This window comes from Trichomycterus rosablanca, chromosome 25, assembly GCF_030014385.1.
Source record: "Trichomycterus rosablanca isolate fTriRos1 chromosome 25, fTriRos1.hap1, whole genome shotgun sequence".
NCBI lineage: Eukaryota > Metazoa > Chordata > Actinopteri > Siluriformes > Trichomycteridae > Trichomycterus > Trichomycterus rosablanca.
Genome location: NC_086012.1, coordinates 15,996,614 through 16,006,405, shown reverse-complemented (window position 1 = coordinate 16,006,405; position 9,792 = coordinate 15,996,614). Strand labels below are relative to the sequence as shown.

General features: G+C 38.0%; 2 non-coding genes across 2 annotated transcripts; both read right to left on the bottom strand.

Annotated features, from left to right (window-relative positions):
- Nucleotides 1–9,274: 9,274 nt before the first annotated feature.
- On the bottom strand, nucleotides 9,275–9,357 carry trnal-uaa (transfer RNA leucine (anticodon UAA)). The gene has a single exon. It is a non-coding gene; the product is annotated as a tRNA-Leu (tRNA).
- A 339-nt stretch (nucleotides 9,358–9,696) lies between these two features.
- On the bottom strand, nucleotides 9,697–9,779 carry trnal-uaa (transfer RNA leucine (anticodon UAA)). Its single transcript has one exon. It is a non-coding gene; the product is annotated as a tRNA-Leu (tRNA).
- Between the last annotated feature and the right edge of the window lie 13 nt (nucleotides 9,780–9,792).

Sequence of the window (9,792 nt, the reverse complement as noted above, 5' to 3'; positions counted from 1 at the left end):
TGTTTATTAATTAACATAACAGTCAGTACAATATCATGAATGTGAAGTTGATCGCCAGGGACATTGAAATGATTTATTCAGCTGCTATTCAGCGTTTTTTCAATACATAAAAATCAAGAAATTGTGCATCAGATCAGTTTCTGTGATCTAAATTCTCTTCTTTACACCACCTCACAAGTTTTAGGACACTGGAATAAAAAAGTTGTACAGTATTTGTGGAAATTTACTTTTAAGTGCGACATTCACGTTTGCTTAAAATTTCTTCTATCGCACATTTATGACGGCTGAAGTTTTCTAGTGCATTTGCGTTTTAGTGCATTTGAATTCATTTTGATTTAGACTTTTTGGCATTTCGGAAATTAAATTCATTTGAAGAATCAAACTTCGGCTCATTTTATATGACATGTTCAGCTTTATGAATTCACATTTTGAATGTGTTTTGAAGTCCCAATTAAGGTATCAATGAAATAAAGGCAGATCATTTTTATTCCGTTGTAAATTCTTTATTTTTTTATTGTTAAATTGGGCTATTTACAAAATTAACCAAACGTAATCATATTACGTTACTAATTTGGTAGATTGGAATAACTTTACATCAACATTTAACAATCGGTTGCCATGTTTCCTCATGTAATTAAATTTATCCAGACAACATTAAACATGTAAACCCAACACTGTTATAAAACACAATACATTTTCAGATCCTGCTGTTTCAACCTCTATATACTGTTTATTAAAAAAAGAACAGATTTGCAGAGAGAAGGTGTGTATATTAAACACTCTGTGTTTTTATCGATGTTTAATAGTAAAAAGTGCCAAAATCAGATTATTTTAATATCGTCTTACCTGCGAACTAGTGTTTTCTAAAGTGGTTCTATAAAACAATGGTACAGTATATATTTAGCATTGCTTGTATAAATGCCTAAAGCTTAATCAGAAAAATGTGTGTCTATATAAAGGTTATAAAACTTATCTTTTATACGATCAGCCGCAAGTACAGAGTATGTCAACTCAACAACACAAAGACTCGAGAATCGGTGATTAAGCTGTTGTAGTTTTGTAGTTGTTTATTTCTTTCTTTGTATTATGAGTGGAGGGGATAGAAATGCCACAACAATCCAGTATCCTATTACCCAGTTTAACCAGTACCAGAGAGGTTATTTCCATTAGATCGTTCCTATAATACAAGAAACGACATGAAACTGCTAATGTTTTAAAACTGGTGCATCATGGACTGTTTTCACGTTCAACTGCAAATACATTTTAGGGCTGAAAAAGAATATAAAAGAATTTTCACACCCTTTACAAAGTAATCTGATGTCAATCTAATCACACAACCAAAACTCTGCTGACAATCATACTTGTTTTTGCATCCTGTTTGAAACATGAACGTTATTTGTTGCGGCACATCACAAATGTTGTTGTTTTGAACATTTGAACATTTGCATTGCAGAAATGGTTGCAATGTGTTTTCTTTAGCGCATAACTGGAACAGTTTACCTAGTAGGTTAATAGGTTTGTTTATTTTTGCAGTTTCTTTTTTAAGTCTGATAATTATCAATCACACACGCTTTAATAATGTTGGTGTAACGTTTTACCATCTCCCTGTGTCAGATGAAACTGATCTATCTTGATGTATTTGAATGTAAGTTTTTTGTTCTTTAACACTAACATGAGGTTAGATGTCTAATGTCAGAGAATGCTGTATAGAACATTAGCACAATCACAACAGTCTTATATTGTAAATTGTACATCATGTGCAACATGTAAAACGATACTACCACTTTTCTTGAAGCCAGCAGCATAAACCGACTTTACTTGATGTCAATGAAAAACAGTACAGCCTAGAAATTGATCGTCTTATACACACTTGATGGTCATATTTATCCTAGGTGTTTTACGACACAAAATAGGACACAATCCATACAATTAAGAGTTAAAAGCCCAATAGCAGCAGCAGCCACTTGGTGGTGGGATTTGAACCCTTGACTGTTGATTCAACAGTCCAGAATCTAAACTGCTGAGCCATTACAGCTCCTCCTCAGCTACGTATAAGTCAACAGTAGAATTGAACCATCCCTTGGCGAAGAAAATACAGCCCAAAAATCTAAACACTGATGGTTTTACATTGAGGAGAAACGCTACGTGCATCACCTGTGTGTCGGATCCGTGCAAATTAGTGCAAAATCACTTCACATCTACTTGAAATAACAAGTAAGAACTAGTAGACACTATTCGAGAAGCTGGGAATTGTTAAGTTCACACAACGTTTTTTTCAGCTGGCAAGCTGGATGGCTGTGTCTCAAACCACAAATAGTAATACTACCACTGGTGCAGTAGAAATACATGATGTAGTGCATAGTGGAGTATTTGGGAGCTAGCAGCTCTCTCACAATCTACTCTATGTGTAGCCTGGTACTGCTTCAAAGTATCAGAAGTGTTTGGTCCTGTATAACATTCACTTTGTGGCCTGCTTTTCATCCTTTATTTGTTTTGATAGGCTCATTTACAGTTTTCTTGCTCTCTCATTGGCTGTTTTAATCACAGAGTTTACAAATTAGTCTTTGTTGAGAACACACATCATTTCAAGCCTGACCCAACTGTAATACCATTTACGAAATGTGAGTCAGTGACTGGAAAATCTGTCTAATGATTGTGTAGTGTACTCTAGGCATAATCCATACCTGAAGTGAAGACAATTATATTTAAAATATTAAATATTGTGAAATGTCAGTTAATAAATTTAATATATTCTTATACTTCTACCAGTACCACCATCACTACTAGTACTACTACTACTAATAATAATAATAATATTTTAATATTAAAAGATTAGTAGTAGTCATAGTAGTATTACATTAATAGCTTATTTTAAGAGGAGAAAATAATAAAATAATAATAATTATTATCAGTTCTTTAAGAAACACTTCAGAAATATTAAACCTGCTGCTTTCTTTGTTCTTGACACCAGCTCTCTTTCTGAGTGAGCATGCTCAGAGAGTAACGACCATGTACTGAAGCTGTTATAATCCAGTGCTAGCTGTTCAACTCTGTGTGTGTGTGTGTGTGTGTGTGTGTGTGTGTGTGTCTGCCACTGTGTGATGTGGTGTGTCATTACTGACCATACAGATTATACCTGTGACCTGGCCAATCCGCACGTCTCTCTTCATTTCCGGGTTCATTGGTTGAACAGGTTAACGGTTTAACTGTAAACTCTTGATTCCTGAATGTATTAAAGAGAACTGTACGGTACTATCAGCCCAGCTTTTGTGTATCACTGCTTGCCTTTGTTTCTTTTCTGTAATGTATAAAGTTCTTGTTAAACATGAGCACTTTTCTATGCCATTGTGGAGAAAATCTGGTATTTCTGCTGTTTGTGCCAAATTTTTTAAATGTGTTTTTTATTGTCCGCTTTGAAGTGATGAGGCCGGTCTGTTGGTTTGTCCTGTCCAGAATCCTGAGAGCAAATAAATGTATTCTAAGATGATTAAATAATGGTCTTATTAAAATGTCAGTGATTGGTCTATTGAATTGGACAAAATGGACGATATAAATAAAGTTGAAATGGGGAACTGGTGGTCTGTCATTTTTTATATTAATTTCAACTAAAGAAAAAAGTCAATTTTTTATTTCCCTTGGATGGACTAAAACATTCAAGATCCATTTTAGCCCAAAGAATGCCTCTCTTGAGGTTTTCGGCTTCATGTTTGGAGTTGTTTTCTTATTAAAACAACTAGATTTTATTTTTTGTGTAGCCAATTAATGATTCCTTCAATTACCGTGTGATGCCCCAGTAACACTTGCAAGGCAGTTCATGGACTTATATAACTTATTTCTTCAAAGTTGATGGGCTAAATTACTGCCATTCTATTTTTATCTGTCTGATTGTATAAATTCACATGTGCAAATGTGAGACACTTGTTGCCATTATTCTTTTCAATAGAAGAGTCTTGACTCATCAAAGATAAAGAGATGATTGTTGTGCAGGTAAGTAACTGTTGTTCCTGCTGCTTCTCTTTGTCTGACTGCTGGCTCCTCTCTTACCTTTCCTATCATTAGACTGAGAATTCTGAACGATATGTTTCCTACCAGCTCAGTGTTTCAGTCCTTTTAAGTCTTACTGCAGGTTCTCTGTCCTTTGATCCCCCATGAATCCATAATCCTATTTGCTACTCACACATTCAGGTGAGCTCAAACCTGGACGTTTACAGGGATGTGACTTTAGTGGTACAGATGTGAGGCAGCAGCTCGCCTCTCTCCACCACACTGATCTGGGTGACAGTGATTCGTCGCTTTTTGCTGGGACTCAGCTGACTCTGGGTCCGCCACTTCCGAAATCTTCGCCTCAACTCGCCCTGAACCTGAGGAGACAACACAGGTGTAGGGTGGTGTCCTTTATTTGAAACGTCTTCATTTTCTTTTTCTAGTATGTTTACAAGTGCAGCCTTACCTAGAAAGTCTCTTTCTACACTTCTTTAAAATGAAATGATTGATACTCAAGTACATAATCAACTCTAGAACTGACACTGTAGGAATTCTTACCTCTCCATTGAGGAAACAGTAGAGCAGAGCCACCACAAAGCCCTAGAAATAAAAGTGCATCATTAGTGCATGCCACACTGTTCATGTCAACACTGTTATACACAATTGTATATATTCATTGTAATCTAATGGATTAAACTCCACCAGTACATGAAAACACAGCATGCAGACCTGAAAGGATCCCAGGCCCAGTTCAATGCACAGGCGTGCCGTCTCTCCGGTGTTCTCTGGCAGGAAGGCAAACACTGTGTAGTGCATCCCAAACAACGGGATCAGGAACAGGGTGGATTTGGCCAGCCTCCTGCCAAAACAGCAATCTATTTAATTCAACCTATAGGCCAGTAAAATATACAGTATGGTGGTGTGAAATATCACCCTCTTTCAGATTGCCTTAACTGTAGCATATTTCACAAAACACCAGATTATACAAAGTGAACATGAGTAAAATGAAACACATTCTGTAGTATAAAAAACAGAATTAATCTTTTTTAAGAAACAATATTATCCAACACACGTCTTTAATCTTTAATAAAAAGTGACTGGGTGTAATTTCAGTTGTTTTATTATTCTATTTAATACATAATACGTAGTACCTACATAATGTTAGGTAGTATATTGGTATTATTAAAAACATTGTAAACTCTGGTGTGAAAACTGCATCTGTACTGACCTGCATCTTTTGTACAACAGCTTTCATCAGCACTATCATTAATATAAAGGGTTTCAAACTTACATAAAATGTCCTGTGTCACTTGCTCCTACACCCGGAGATTTCAGCTTCTGAACCAAGATCCGTATTACATTCAGGAAAATGATGATGTTGGCCTGTCACACAGAAGGTCAGAGGTGACAAAACGAAATGAACTATAACAAACTATACAAGCTTTAACGATAATTCATTCTGCCTTTAAATAAAATCCTTCCTTTAAAACATTTCTCCAGACTATAATCTTAATTAGTCTAGTCAAACAAGACTAGGTACTATACATCCTTACTCACAAACAGGGATGATGTTATTGGGCCTTTAATTATCCACCACACACCAATGTTATCAGTGTCGTCCCAGCATCTGTGAGTCGATATGAAATACAAGCAAATAAGACTTGCTTGATTAAAAGTGCTAATGAATTAAATATTTAAAGTGCAAGTGCATTCACTTTAAATATCATGGTCATTTATTGGTCATTTTTGTATGTACGTGTTTGATGGCATTCAAAGAGAAAGTGCAGAAAGCAAATCTGCAGAAGGGGGGATGACAGTTTTTTTACTTCTGTTATGATCATGAAAATAGAGCCCATTGTGTTAAAGAATTAAAATGGACATACCCTCTGTCCTCAAAGAAGTTTCTTGCCAAAACCCAGACAGTAAGGACCACAGATGGGACTCCTACAAATATGAAAAGTGAAGGATATTGCAGATGATCCTTCAAAAATATGGATTGTAAGAAAATCCTGATTCTGACAAGAGAAAAGATCATACGGCTTTGATCGCAACCTACTAGAGTGTTTTCAATTACATCCAGGCCTCGTGTTGGTGATACACTTACCCCATCCTATCAGGATGTACCACCAGAAGTACTTCCTCTGAGAGACGAAGGTAAGGGCGAGTAGAGTCTGCAGGTACATGCCCTCCACCAGCAGCCAAAAGTAATTAGCCAGGATGCTGAATTGAAAGAAAGCTACAGCGGACTTACACGCCACCTGCAGAAAACAGTACGTACAAACAACAAACAGGACGACAGCAGTCAAATAAATTTGCCTTAATATTGCTGGTCAGAACCTGAGTCAGCAAGCTGGTCAGAGGAAGTCTTTCTTACCGTCGACATAAAACAGTGATCCAGGGATTCATCCGAGAACAAAACAGCATCTTTGATGAAGACAGCGCTCGCCCGGAGGATGAAGGAGACAAACAGGTTGATGTGGATGTAATTCCTCGTACAGTGAAATTTCTTTAAACATGCTGGTTACACACTAAAATAAGCAATTCACTTATCTTTTCCTTGCCCTTCACAAAATGGCAGTGCCCATGGAGACCACCATGTAATAAATATAAGATTTTTTAATAAGAATAATTTGCCAAGCCTCTGAGATCCGAATCCCCATTGATGCTATCTGCCGTCTACATACAGACGTAACTGGCTATGTCTGAGGAGAGGGAGGGATGGCTAAAGTCCCACCATATTTTCTTTACAGTGATGTTGACATATGATATCGTCAGTGTGGAGCAAAGTACAGAAACCTCAATCTGTTAGAAAGTGACAGTACTTCAGATATAAACAGCCTAGTATTCAGGCAAGAACCCAGCCTAGCAGCTGGGCTAGTTGACAGGATAATTCTATGCTTCTAAGAGGCATCCTAAAAAATGAGGTCCTAAATGAGCGTGAAACAGTTACCACACAAAGTCACTGGCTATTTTTTCTAGGGTAACTAATGACAAAAGCTCTGGCATTAAACGTGATGGTTCGTCTCTGATAATTAACCCGAAACACCACAGTACCTGAAGGAAGTGAAGACTGTTACAGCCGTTATTAGAGATATCAGTGATGTGGCATATCCTGCTGTGTAGACCCGCTTAATTGTTGAGAAGTAGGTTGTCTAAAAAAAGCACAAAAATCACAGTCAGAATTTAGGCCATGATGCATTCTGTTCCCAGTTTAGTTGTGTGTGTTGCAGCATTTTTCAGCATTATGGAATAACACAGTAATGTTTGTGTAACGGGGCGGAGCGCTCCTTGCTTATGAGGCAGACTAAAGAGAATCCTTCAGCTGAAGCAGATAAACACTAAATAATGTGCTCTAACAATTAAAGAAACCAGTGAGTCATCTGCGCATCCGTGCTCCCTTGCCGGATCTTAGTGGTATGTAGTCTGCATACCAGATGGGCCTGTTAAATTTGTTTATTGAAAGGATGCACTGCAACATCATCCAAAGCTGATTTACCTCTGATTCAGGCTCTCCAAACTCTCCAAACTCACAGGCTTTCTCGTACGACGGGTACAGATCAGTCCAGCCGTCTTCTGTACAGTTTCTGTAGACGAACCCTGTAAGGTTCAGTAGATCTCTTCACATTTATACTGCAAACAGTCGCAATTCTCTTGACTTTTTACCATAAGCGAGCGTTACATTTTATTCAAAGCGTTTGTTCGGGCTCTACAAAGCCAGCTCGGGTTCTTTAGTTTGCAAATCCATAAAGAGAAGGTAAACAAGTACGTACTGGTTTGCCCTCTGCTGTAGATCTAAACCCACTTTTATTTAAGTAGTTTTAACATTCTTAGTTCTTAATCTATCTGGGATAGCTTGACTTCTGCTTCAGGAGAATTTTTATTCCTTCTTCAGCTGCCAGAAAAAATGAGGACAAGACGAGTCTGGCAAATATTTTTAGCTCTGCCTCAGAAAGTGTTTGTTTCTGGATTTGAGAAACAAACACATCAACCCAGTTTACAGCATTTTGTAGATCAGTAACATGTAAAATTACACAGTCTCATTAAACCTTGATCCAACGTGACTTATAGTTGTAGCTAATTACAGTGCAAGCAATTGAGGGTTGAGGGTCTTGGTCGAGGAACCAACAGTCGCAAATACGGTGAGGCTTGAATGGTTAATGGTGAGGCTTGAACCTAAAGCCTTCTGATTACTAGTCCGGTTCCTTAATAATAAGATAGTAATAAGTTCATAATTGTTCTCAGTGAAGCTGACCTTGTTTGTTGGAGAGATGCTGGAAAACTTCAGAACAGGACACATTGACCACCTGGCCGATTTCGGCTCTGAGCCAGCACCGGATCTCATCCCACTCGGTCCTGCATTCTGAAATAAACAGCAGGAAACAGTGGCAGTCGATGCAAAGTGCAACAATCAATCTCATCTGCCACTTCAGGCAAGAAAACAGCATAATCTGTTCACTTGCTTCATGCATTTATTTACACTTCATTTGTTAACTTCCAATCTACTTTATATCTATCTTCTTTCTTATATCACTTGCATATAAGGGTATTAGAAACAGAAACAAATAAAAACTACCAAGAATGCATTTTTATAATTGTGGGTCTGATCCATGCCTCCGGTCACTGTGATGACTTACGTTTTCATAGCATAGTCTTATGTTCTTAAAGGGTTAAATGGCCAGTATTCTGCACGTCCATCATGACAGGCGAGAGCATAAGTTGTTTTAGTCTTGAATGTTTATTTGTTTTACTTGTCTCGCTTTAGAAAGAGCCCCCCAGAGTCACAGTCTGCCACCTTACATAATTAACATCTGCCATTCAAGTCAATTAGAGCAGTCGTAAGCGCTCGTCCTGTCTCGTGCCCCAGATGCGCTCTCCCACTAACCCCCTCCTATTTATAGCTGCTTATTTTAGAGAGCTGGTCCACTGGGAGAATTGAAATCAGTGACAGTGGAGACTGGGCGCAAAACTCAAAAGCAACACATGAATCACTTCTATCTTCGAGGACATTAGTCCATTGGATCTCCTCTTGGCCATCCTGGTTTAGGCAGTTTAGAACACCAACATTCTTAAGAGACTTTGTTATCCTCAACTCAGGTACCCTAATTATGTGGACACCCACATTTAAGAAAGATCATTTTCTGTTCCAGCAGGACAGTCACCCTGTGTTTAAAGTGAGGTCTATTTATTCATGGTTTGACGAGTTTGACAGCCATAATGCCCATGGATAAATTAAATTTTAATGTATCTGCATGTCTATGGATATTCAAACTGATCTATTCCAGTAAGAGATTACCAGGAGTGGGGTTCGAACCCACGAGGACATTTGTCCATTGGAGCTTAAGTCCAACGCCTTAACCGCTCGGCCATCCTGGTTGACATGTATAGCTCCACCAGTATTAAAAGCCAATATTAACCACTGAATTAAAAGAGCATCTCTTATAATTCTGTCTCAACAATAGCTATAAGATAACCTTCTTAAAGCTGCGATTCATGATAGGGTTTGAGATACTGCTGGCCCATGAGGAGAGACCGGACGTGCTTGTTATTCCCAGCTTAACCTCAGCATTTATCAGGAGTAAGGATCCCACTCACAAAGTTTTTAATGTGTATGGATATTAGGTCCAACACCCTTATCTGGTTTCTAGGCAGATATGTAAAAACTTGTCAACCATTTACAGCATCTGCATGATTTACTATTTAAAGGTAAACATCTACCAGGAGTGGGGTTTGAACCCACGAGGACATTTGTCCATTGGATCTTAAGTCCAACGCCTTAACCGCTCGGCCATCCTGGTTGACATAACCCTG